Source organism: Mustela putorius, unplaced genomic scaffold (genome assembly GCF_011764305.1).
Source record: "Mustela putorius furo isolate JIRA1106 unplaced genomic scaffold, ASM1176430v1.1 tig00000107_pilon_pilon_pilon, whole genome shotgun sequence".
Taxonomy (NCBI): domain Eukaryota; kingdom Metazoa; phylum Chordata; class Mammalia; order Carnivora; family Mustelidae; genus Mustela; species Mustela putorius.
Window position 1 is genome coordinate 4,077,355 of NW_025421284.1, and position 11,307 is coordinate 4,088,661.

An 11,307-nucleotide genomic window follows, 5' to 3' on the forward strand; every position below is an offset into this window, starting at 1 on the left:
ACTATTCCAGAAGGGAAAGGGGTGGTTAAAACCATCCCATATCTATTAAAACTCCTAATTATTAACTGAACCTCAGTTCATTTCCTTCTTGTGAAACCTAGCCTCTAGCTGGAGAACACTCCACGCGAGGAGGCATTTTCTGGCTGACCAGTGAGACAGTGCTTTTCACATCAATGCTGTCCATGGGTAAGTAAGTAGAGAACATCTAAGATGCCCAGAGTGTTCTAACTAAAGTAATTTATCAAAGGAAAAAGTGCATAAAAGTGCTTCCTGTGTAGCCAGTAATAGAGATTTCATGTTAACGTGCCCTTACCCAGTGGGTTTCTGTAGATGGATTCTCAGGGGCATGACCGTGCCCTGTGAATTGTTTTAGATGGCAGGTGAGTGTGGGTCCAGGGCAGCCTGTGTGTCCCGCACACATTTAGTGTTGTCTCAGGAGGGGTGTGTCCTCTGAACCTCTTCACAGCCAGCTGTATTTTCTCAGCAAGACGTAAGTTACCCTATTATAGTGTCTTCTGACTCTATTCCCAAATAAATGTATTTAGCTTCTGCAGTTTCATGCCGTCACCTGAAAGTCCTCACACACAATCCCTATTGTCCTTCTGGCGCTCTCAGCATCTGGAGACTCACATTCTGCTGCTCCCTTTGGAGAATCAGGGCCATATTTTATGTCCTGAGGACAGGGTAGCCAGAGCATCATGCTATGGGAAAAGGGCAGCTTTTGTGACTCAGGAGTGCTCCAAAAATCTGCATGGGTGATTAGAGTCCCTGGCTGCAAGAAAAACAAGACCATTCAGTGTGGAGGCCGGGGTTTTAAATAATAGAAACTCCTATTAGGTGAATTTATGAAGGAACTGTGGAAAGTTATAACAATAATGTGTCCCCTTCAATACATTCTACTCAGTGAATACATAAGTGGTCCTGAATCATTTATGCCGACATGCAGGAACCTGATAAATTTTGAACAAATTTAATTGAAATCACCCTGGGAGTGAGTGTGAAGGATTAAATTTCGTGGTCTCACCAAGTGGCACAGCACTAGACCTCTCCCTTCTGAAATCTATTTTTGCTTCCAAAATAAAATGTTCCAAACCTCAATCAAGAATGAATGTGAGCTTAATCGCATCTTAGAAATGAGGCACACGGTACTTTGGTGTGTAATGAGACGTAAAGGAGACGTTTACCCAGACAAACTGCTTCGTTTCAGCAGCGGATACGAGGCGCGTGGGCTCTGCCGGGATCCACATGCCCCTCTGGTGGGATGGTGTGTCCCAGAACGACACACTCCAAGCAGGGGTCGGGGGTGCCTGTGTTCCACACAGGGAGCCCGAGTCTCCCTGAAGGCGTCACCTCCGCCCCTGCCGTGTGGCTCATTCGGGAAGCTCCACCTTTCAAACTGCGTGGTTGTGACTTCCTGACCGGCTACTTAGGGTCAGCAACCCACCCCACCCACTCTGATAGCCCAGCCAGGCGGGCTGGGTCTTCCAAACCACTAAGGTCACATGGCACAGGTTCCCTGAAACGCAGACCACACCAGACACAGGGAGGAGGGCGGGGTCTTCAAAAAGGGACGGAAGCCATGTGTGCGGTGGGGAGGGGGTTTCCTACTAGTCCTATGGCGTTTGTGCACGAAAGCCCGCAGGCGGAGAAGTGGTGTCTGGGGAATGTCGCTCCTCTCTCTGCCCGCCTGGCCCATCTCTCGGGAGCTGCTGGGGGCCAGAGACCCAACCGCTCTGTCCCCAAGACAAGCAGTCAGGGAAGGGACCGTCCCTTGCTGGCTTAGAGCTGTCGGCCCCAGGTCCCACGCCGCTTCATTCCTTTTCTGAGATTCTTGGGGCTGACGAGGGCTGGAAGAGGCAGAAATTGGTTCATTCAATCCATATTTTTGAAGGACTTCAATGAGATCAGATGTTTTTTCCCCACCTGGTTCCACCGGGCCTGCAGGGGCTGGGGCTTGAGTCCAACACGTGGCCTGTGAGGCCGTAACAAGGAGCACCCCTGCCTCCCCCTCCGTGTTCCCCCTGGCCCTCCATCCAGAGCCGCCTTTTGGGACGCTGGACTGCAGTCCTGGAAAACCTGTCTGTTAGCAGAACCGGGGGTCACGACCAGGGTCTTATCACGGAACGCCACAAACTGGGTCACAAGACATACCCTCACTGCTCGCGGCTCTGAAGCCTGGGAGCTTGACCTCAGGATGCCGGCAGACAAGCTGTGCTTCCCTGGTTGCCGACTCTGTCCTCTGCTGGCTCCTCACCGCAACAAAGGAGTTGGGGAACTCCCTGGGGGCTCTTTATAAGGATGCTAACCCCACTGGGGGGGTCCCCCACCCCAGCCTCATCACCTCCCAGAGATGCACCCCCAAACTCCATCCCGTTGGGGCTGAGCATTTCAGAGCATGAACGGGGACGGGGAACAAATATTCCATCTGTCGTAACCGAAAAAGCCATGCTTTACCCGTGAGATGAACTGTCGCAGAGAAGAGTTCACACCTTCACTTCCAGCAGAGACTTCCAGAAACAACGCAAATCATTTTTACACAAGAGCAGAATTTAAAACAAAAACAACAAATCGTGGCTCGCTGCTGTTGTCTGGGAGGGAATCCACTTGGAGGGCTGGGTGGCTGAGGGCCTCCAGCGGCCCGTGGCTCCTGACGCGCGAGGGCGGTGCTGGGGTCCCAGGTCCGACCCGGGCTCCGGGGTCTCAGCAGCAGTGGCGAGGGAGGGAGAGGCTCTTCCGGAGGACGGGGGTGCGCTCCCCGACACAAAGCTGAGCGAGTCGCACGGACCACCCAGGGCCCCGCTACAGCTTCAGCTGCGGCCACACGGAGGTAATATTAATAAAAATCCAAGAAGAGTAACGTAATCGCTGCATGAAGAGACACGGTCTCACCCCAAGTCTGGCTTTTCTTGAGAACTTCTGCTCTACAGAAGACGAGGGTTGTTTTTTTTTTTTTACAATCCTTTTCACATCTTCCTAAGTGTTAACTTTCTACACTTTCTGTTTCCATCTTACAGTTGTGCCCAATAAATAAATCTCTCTACCTCCCCCCTTCCCTCTCGCCCCCTCGGCTTGCCCCCACCGCCCGCACCGTCAGTATTTGGTTTCTCCATGGAGTCCCCCCACGGACACTTTGAAGCTGAGGAGGTCCCCGTCGCCGCAGAGGACTGCGTTCTCCACCACGAGGTGGCCCTCCCCAGCCCCACTGCGGGCACACGGAAGCTGGGATGATCCCAGAGAGCTTGGCCACACACCTCCGCTCAGATTAGAGAAGGCAGAGCTGGGGCCCCTCCCTGCGACGGAGCGGGGCTCGGCCCAACGGCTCGCTGGAGGCTGTCCTTGGAACCCAGCTCCTGCGCGTTCCTTTCCAAATATAAAGCCGTCAGCTGTGTCAGGCTCTTTGATTTCTCGGGATGTCAGGCTTGGTTTTCTAGTGTGAATGTGCCCCAGGTTAGTCTTAGCAGAGTCACCTGGCGCGGGACCAGGCGCACACCTGTCAGGTGCGGCCCTTCCTTCCACGTTGTGCGATCCTTCATGTCTCGTATCAAAGACACCCTCTCACCCGGCGTTGAAAGCAAAATTATTCTCAAAAGAATTTATGACAAATACAATAATTCCTTTGAATTCGGAGGCTGTTCCCCTACCCGCCCAGTAAGCGCAGCGTGCCACCAGGAAACAACTGTATGTCTCTGATTACCATGCAGTGTTTCAAGAAGACAATTAACCCTGTAACCGGAGCAGGGAATGTGCGGTTTCCCGGAGCGGCTCCTCGGACCGGGACGCGTGCCCAGCGCTCCCCAAGGAGCTTCCGCCGTGTCTGGGGAAACTGCGGCTTAGGAGAGTCTTGGAGGTGCAGGGACTCTGGGACCCCGGTCAAGTGTCCTGGTTCCTAACTTTTGGGCCACACCAGTCGATGGCCTCTACGGGGAGCAGGTGTTCCTTCAAGACCAGGGCTTTTCCCAGCGTGCAGGGCGCGGCCCTGGAGGAGACCCCAGGTGCTCCATCGCGGGTGTCGCCGGGCCCCCTGCCCCCGGCCCACAGATCTGTCGTCACCCTGCAGCTTCTCTTGGGCTTGTGACCGTCCCCAAGCAGGCATCCGAAATCAGGCTGGGAGCGCACATCCTGTCTGCTCTTCAAGGGAGGGACAAGGGACGCCCGCGCGGCCTGTCAGCCCAGCGGCATTTGGTAGCTTTTCTTCTCACTGGACTGTGCGCCTCGGAAGCTCCCGCCGCACACGCCCGCCCCGTCGCAGACCTTCAGACGCTCCCGGTTTCTTGATTACCTGGAAAGCGGTGCTGGGGACTGGACGGGGTCTTCTGCTGCTCCCAGTGTGCCGGGGCGTTAGTCCTGACAAGGAATTTTGTGTGAATGTATGATTTGGATATGATTGATGTGAATATATGATTTAGCAATTGGGAAAAGACTAAAAAATATGTTTTGTTTTGTTTAGTTTTGTTTTAAAGCACCCACAGGCTTACTTGACAGAATTATTTTAAACGTAGCAGGGTAGTTTCCCTCCTGATTATCACTGACGTATGTACAGATACTTATGTCTTTCTCCTGTAAGTTTGGGATCATTATGTGTGGGTTTTTTTAATTCTACTATTTGAAGTTCATACTATAAAAACCATGACAAGCCATCACGTAAGGTTTTATTAGACGGAGCACGGTACTGTTGATGGGTTTCCCTGCGGGGAGATGTCCCTCTAAGTGATCTCACGTTTGCTGCTCCGAGGGATGAGCCGACGTGCGTACGTGTGCACAGATGTGGGGGCATTTCTAATTAAGCTCATCGACGGTACGTCCTACCTTCAATCACTTAACCTTATGTAACAACTTCTTAGACGAGGACCTGTTGGACCACCCTCCACGGCGGCTCGGATCCCGCAGGGCTCCCACAGAAGCTTCACCCAGGGGAAGGGCAGATGTCCCTTCTTCTCACGCTGCAGCCATGTGGACATTTCAAAGTCAAAGAGAGGCGCGTCTCGGGGGCTCAGCTATTAGGCGTCTGCCTTCAGCTCAGGTCATGGTCCTGGGTCCCGGGTCCTGGGATGGAGCCGGCTCAGCAGGGAGTTTTCTTCTCCCTCTCTCTGCACTTCCCCCTGCCCATGCTTCCTCTCTCTCTCTCTCTGTCAAATAAATAAATGAAATCTTTAAAAAATAAAGTCAGAGGGAACTTCCCTGAACCTGAAGAGCTCGGTGAAGGTTGACGTTTCATCCTCCTCGAGTGGGCTGAGCGCCAAACCAGACGCACCAACAGGAATAAGACACCAGGGAAACCGCTTGTTGTGGAAGGACAGTGGCCAGATAAAAGCTAAAGGGAGAGAGCCCGAGGGGACCCCAGGCACGGGAGCCATGCTTTCTCTGCACCCCCGGGAGAGAAGAGCCTGGGTCGCGGGCACAGTCCCTGCGGATTCTGCTCCGTGAGGCGTCTGCCTCCGCGGCCCTTCTACGCACTGTGCATTCAAGGCTCTGCCCTTTCCGACGTCACGGTCGGGAGCAGTCTGGAAACGGACACGACCCCGTGCTCACTCTCATCTCTGCTGGTGGGGGAACAAGTGTCCCTGAGTTCAACAAGATCACCGTTTGGCTGTTCAGTGTTTCTGAGATTTTCTGAAGATGATTTGCTGCCCGATGTTAGGAAGCACATAGAGGCCTTGGCAGCCAAGAGGATTTGGACAAAAGGCAGGAGTTGGGACAGGCACCCTTTCTCTCCTGGAAAAGGACTCTGGCAAGGTGGTTTCTCCCAGAAGCTCCTACCGAGGACTTAAACCAGCCGTGGAGGCCATAGGGCGCTTCCCACGAGAGGCTGGACGGCTGCCTGCGTCTCTGTCCTGTGCAACAGCGGCTCCGCCCCTCTGACAATGCTCAGACATGTCCCTCCCTCGCCCCAAAGCTCTTTATGGAAAGACCTGGCTCACGTGTTCTGGTGGGAGCCGCATGTTACCGGGATGTCCCGCCCAAGTTTTGGGATATATGTATGAGAAACTGTAAAACACAGGGTGTCCGAGAGCATGTTCGTCACTATGTGAGGCTGAGCACTGCCGGAGCTCTGCGTGGCCTGAGAACCGGAGGTCCGCGGTCCAGAGAAAGTGCAGCTTCTGAGGGTTTAGGGACATAATGGGCTTTAATGCTTTTTAATAGGATCCGTGTTGAGTACCCTTTGCTGTCACAAAGGCAGGCGGTGCTTCTCACTCGCCATGTTACACAGAGACTCTCTGGGTGTTGCCCCCGGCCCCGACTCCGACAAGTTCCTGCTAGCTAGCGAAGCATGCAAGGCCTGGCGCTTCCAATCTTGCTAATTAATTGAGTTACCACCAGAGTAAAAGTAATGTTGCAAAAATATGTCTTGTGGGTGGTGTTCCCTTTGGCGAAGTAGCATGCACACAAGGCGCATCGGGATTAAAAAGAAAGAAACATTTCGCTTACGATTCAAAGAGCACATTGCAGTGTTTAATAGAAAGAGACGAAGATCCTTTCAGGCTGGCACATCCCTGTGTGTCCCGGTAGGACTTCGCCCAGAGTAACGGCAGATGCCGACACCACCCAGCTTGGGGGGGGGTCTCTCCTGGTCTCCTCATCGGGGACCTCTGAGTCCTAACTCTGGGAATGGCAGGTTCTTCGAAAGCGCCCCGCTGTTTCTCCCCAGAACACTGGGCACACACCGACTGTGGCTTATCTCAAAGCCACGTTACCCAAAGGAGAAAACAGTTGAGTAAGAACATAATTGCCACCTGCCTACTGGCTTGTTTTCCTCCACGGGAACCCATCACCCACAGGACAGGTCCCTGGGGACTGCTTATTTATTTATTTTTTATTTGGTGTATCTATTTGCTTATTGTCATTAGGTATAGACCATATTCCAGACACAACTGGGAAGATATTTTGAAAGTGTTTTTTGTTGTTGTAGTTGACAGACAAGAATTCGGAGGGCTTGGGACATTTCTGTGTCTTTGTTAGAATAATGCACGTTGATGGAGATGGCGGTGAGGGTCTCCCGCGCTCTGGGGGTGGGCCGGCGGCCTCTTTCGCACGTCGTCACATGTGACTGCACTCCAGGAGGCTGCTGGCAGGGGTAGGGATGCTGTGGGGGGTCTGGAGGGTGGGCGATTTTTCCAGGGTCCCCTGAACAGGGAGAAGTGAGACGCAGATCCCGCCACGGCCCAGAGCTACCGTTCCACCAACCAGCCCAGCCTTGCCCTTGCTGGGTGGCCTGACCCGGGCATGGCAGGACGTCGACCGTGGTGCCATTGGCTTCTACGTGCCAGACAGCAGGGACACTCACTAGCCCTGAAAACCTGACTGTGCCTGAGCCTCCCCGGGTGAGAACCGGTGCTTCTGCTCTGCCTCCATGCGTCCTTCCAGCCCTGGGCACCAGGACCCCTCACAGGTGTTACCGAGCTGGATGGCACCATAACCATGGCACTGTCATTGCCTCTCTGCCAGTCCCCGGCCCGAGGCTGTCAGAGACCCTGACCCCAATAGTTTGTGGCCATGCTGGTGACACCCGTGAGCAGGGCCCGTGTCAACATCGGCTTGGCAGGGAGCTCGGGCCACCCAGCGACAGCAGGGGCCCTGGCTCGGCAGGAGCAGACCGCTGGTGTCTGGATCCCCGGGCAAGGCCAGCTCTGGCGAGGCCAAGGGGTGGCGGCGGGGAGGCAGGAAGGAGCGCGGCGAGCCTTCCTCGGAGCCTGCCCCCCCAGCAGTGCCCCACGCCCCGCCCAGACTGCTGACCGCCCTGACATGCCACAGAAAACACCGCGAAGCTACATCTTCTTGCAACAGATACGATCCCAGGGACTGGGCACTCCAGGACCGCCACAGGCGTCCCAGGTGTGGGACGGCCCGACCAGCAGGAGCAGAGAGGTGTGCACCCCGAAGCCTCGAACCAGCGCTGCACCTGCCGTGGGCACCGTGTGAAAAGGTGACCACAGTCGAGGAGCCCAGACCCAGTGCCTATGGGGGCAGGAAGCGGAGGCCGAAGAGGATGGCGGGCGCGCGGGTGGGGAGCAGGGGGAGGAGTGGGGGTGGGGCCTGGGCGGAGGCTGTGGGCCCGGAGAGGAGCCCCCCCACTTAGGATGAGGGGTAACGCTTCCTGGAAGGTGGTCCAAATTCTTGAAGATAAAGAAAAAATCATAAAGCGGTGTTGTTATTACTCACGTCTTACTTTAAAATTTTCTATTTTCCTATGTCACTCCTACACACCAGCCAGAGCCCCAGCTGCCTGGGCTCAGAGTCCCGTGCGCCCCCGCAACCCCATTAACCACTATGGAGCCGCTGCACAGCGCTGCCTCTGACTCCTCCCCGTGGCCTTCCAGGCGCCAGTTCCCCCGTGGCCGGCTCTGGGGGGCTGGACCTGGGCCAGTGGGGCAGGCGACGGACCAGAGGCCGGAGTGGACTGGCCGGGGTCGCGGAGGTCAGCACGGCCCGCAGGACTCAGCTCACGGCGCCCACCTGAATCAGTTAATTTGAAACCTCCATCTCCATTCAGCGATCCGTGCTGGGTCTGATTCACCTGCTGTTTAATGTCACTTAGAATCATCCAGGGACTAAAACAGGCCCACAGAGAACAGATTTTAAAAGTATATTTTAAAAGATAAAGACGGGCCTTTAATAATCTACAGGACTGCAAATCTCTGGGCAAAGAATGTCAGTTTACGTTTAAAAGAAGCGCCTCTAATATCTGTCTCTGAAAACGGAAGGGCAGCCTCGGCCTGCGCACGCAGAGGGCTCACCTTTCTCAAATTACAGTTTTCAAGTCTGATAGGAGCAGATAATCATCAGCGGCTCCCATGAAATCATTACTTTGTCAGAAAGAGAAAGCGTGTTCGGGGGAAATTAATGACAGTGCAGAAGAACAGAGGTGTGACTTGACAGGGAGATTTTCCCCAACATTAAAGGAGTCTTGGCCCTTCCTTTGGCTTCAGGTGTAGCTCTAAAATCGTCCTAAAGGCGTCGTGGAAATCTGGCCTCGGAGTCGGGGACAGGAAGGCACCGGCCGCGCCCACACCCCGGCTGCGGCATCCAGGGTCACCTGTGTCCTTCTCAGACTCCGAGGTTCTTGCACCGAGTAGCTCAGCTCGTGGTGGGGATCTCAGGAGTGGAGAGCCTGGCGGTCCCGGGGCAGCATGCCCCCCCAACCTACCCAGGACAAAGAGAAAAAATGCATTCTTGATTACTCAGAAGGAAATGGAAAGAGGCATCCAAGCCTTTGAACCTGGACCCAAAATGTGAACTCTGGGCAGCTGGGTGGTGGGTTTTCGCAGCCGGCTCTGGGAAAGCACCCTCAGGTTTCCTTGGAGGACTCAGATTCTGGAGGGGATGAGGGATTCTCTCTCCTGCGATGCTGCTCCCGGTGACGGTGACGGCGACGGCGGTTTCCCGACAGATCCGGGGAGGAGGGTCTGGCCGGCTCCGTCGCACCGTGAATCTGGCGCCCACAGTGTCTGCTGCAGGTGCGTTCTCCCTCACCCTTGACCTCACTTGTTTCATGGTGACCCTTGGTCCCCATCACATCACGGGCTTCAGAGACAGCTCACGGCTGCCTGGAAAGGGGGGAGGGTCAGCGGGTTTGGGCTGGGAGAGGACGGGACGGGTGCAGCTGGGGACGGCCCAGCGGCGTCGGAGGGCAGCACATCCACCGAGTCCCGAGGAGGCTCCCATCAGTCCACGGGCTCCTTACAGTCTGGCTGGGACCTCTCTCTCTCTCTCTCTCACGCGTTGGCGCAACTTATAGTTGCTGTGTCTTTTCCTCATTTATTCTCTGTCCTCTCAGGTGTGTGAGGGGCTCCCAGACGTGCAGCGCGAGGCCTATCCCACTCAGCCCCGGCGTGGCCAGGCCAGACCTTCGCTGACCCTCCCTGCCGACGTGTTTCCAGAACTCTGGCCCAGTGGGAACGCCCGTCGGAAACTGATTCTACTCCTTGCTGTATCCTGAGATCTGGCGGGAAGAGGAGTGGCTAATTTGGGGATCTGTGAGTGCACATCGTGCGAACAGAACAAGCATAGAAAATCATCAGTTTAACCAAACTGCCCTGGGATCTGTGAACTCTACCATTTTCTCTCACCGTGTTGAGTGAGTTCACCAATGTGAATCGTGTCTGCGTCACCCGAAGGCAAAGCCATCTTACATTGCCTATTTCCAAACTTTTGACCATTAGTTACATGAAAATATTTATCCTAGGGCATTTTTAGGGATTTCTAGGCCTATGGGACTGAATGTGGATGTGAGCAGTTATATCTGCCTGGCCATCGAAGGCCTGGAGGTGCCGCACGTCCATCCACGGTCGGCCACGTGGACCTGATGCACGCGGGCAGCCCACGTCATTCCTGGGCATGGCTCACGCAGTTGGCTGAGGGTCGCGCAGCGTCTCTGCTGGGGAAGGCAGATTCACAAAGTCACAACAGAGAAACGTATTTATCTTTCTGTTCTGAAGATTAATGTTTGCACTCGGCTCCCCCCACATCAGTCAGGGTCTGGACTGCGTTTCCACACGGAGGCCCGGGGACTCAGGGCTGCCCATCAGGCCACGAGGGCAGGAGTGGGAGGTGGGTTTGCCCTGGGCCGGCGTGCCCACGGCGATGGTCAGGGAGCCACACGGCAGTACGTGGGGATCCGCTGGGGACACGGAGAGAGCGATGGCCTGCCCGAGGGTGTCCTTCTGATCGCACAAGCTCTGAAGCCTTTGCAGCAAGGATGAAAAAGTTCCCAGGGGCTCGCAGCTACCGAGCTCCTTCTGAAAGGAGAAAAGAAAAAGCAGCTCCGAGTTCCAAGACTGTCTGAGTTGTCGCCCCGGTTGCTTATGCTCTATTCACCGTGACATAACCTCTGGGGCTGGACATCGGCCTCCAGTCTAGCACATGAGAAACTGTACGTCTCAGCATAGACGCCGGCGTGAGCAGCAGAGAGAGCCTGCGCCCGCGTCCTGCAAACAAGTAATGAGCTGGAAACGGACCGAGATGAGCGCTGGGCAAACCGCAGCCGGAAATGCAGCGAGCGCGCCTGGGGCTGCCCTGCCTGGGAGCCGGGTGCTTCCGCTGCTCCCACACTCTCCCATCTGAGCCCCGTGGAGACAGCTCTTCTGACTCGCTGGAGCTCGGAGGCAGCGTCCATGGCTAACCGCCCTCGGCTCCCCAGATCCCTGGTGGGGGGAGCGAGGGAGGGAACAGGTGTGGCTCCAGCCACGTGAAGTTACCCCAAAGGGACGGAATGTCCAGGAGCACGGCCTGGGCCAGAAAGTGTCTGCTCCTGACTGCACAGCGGAGGAAGAGCTGCCCTGGACACCACCCCAGATGGGACCCGTGCCCAGG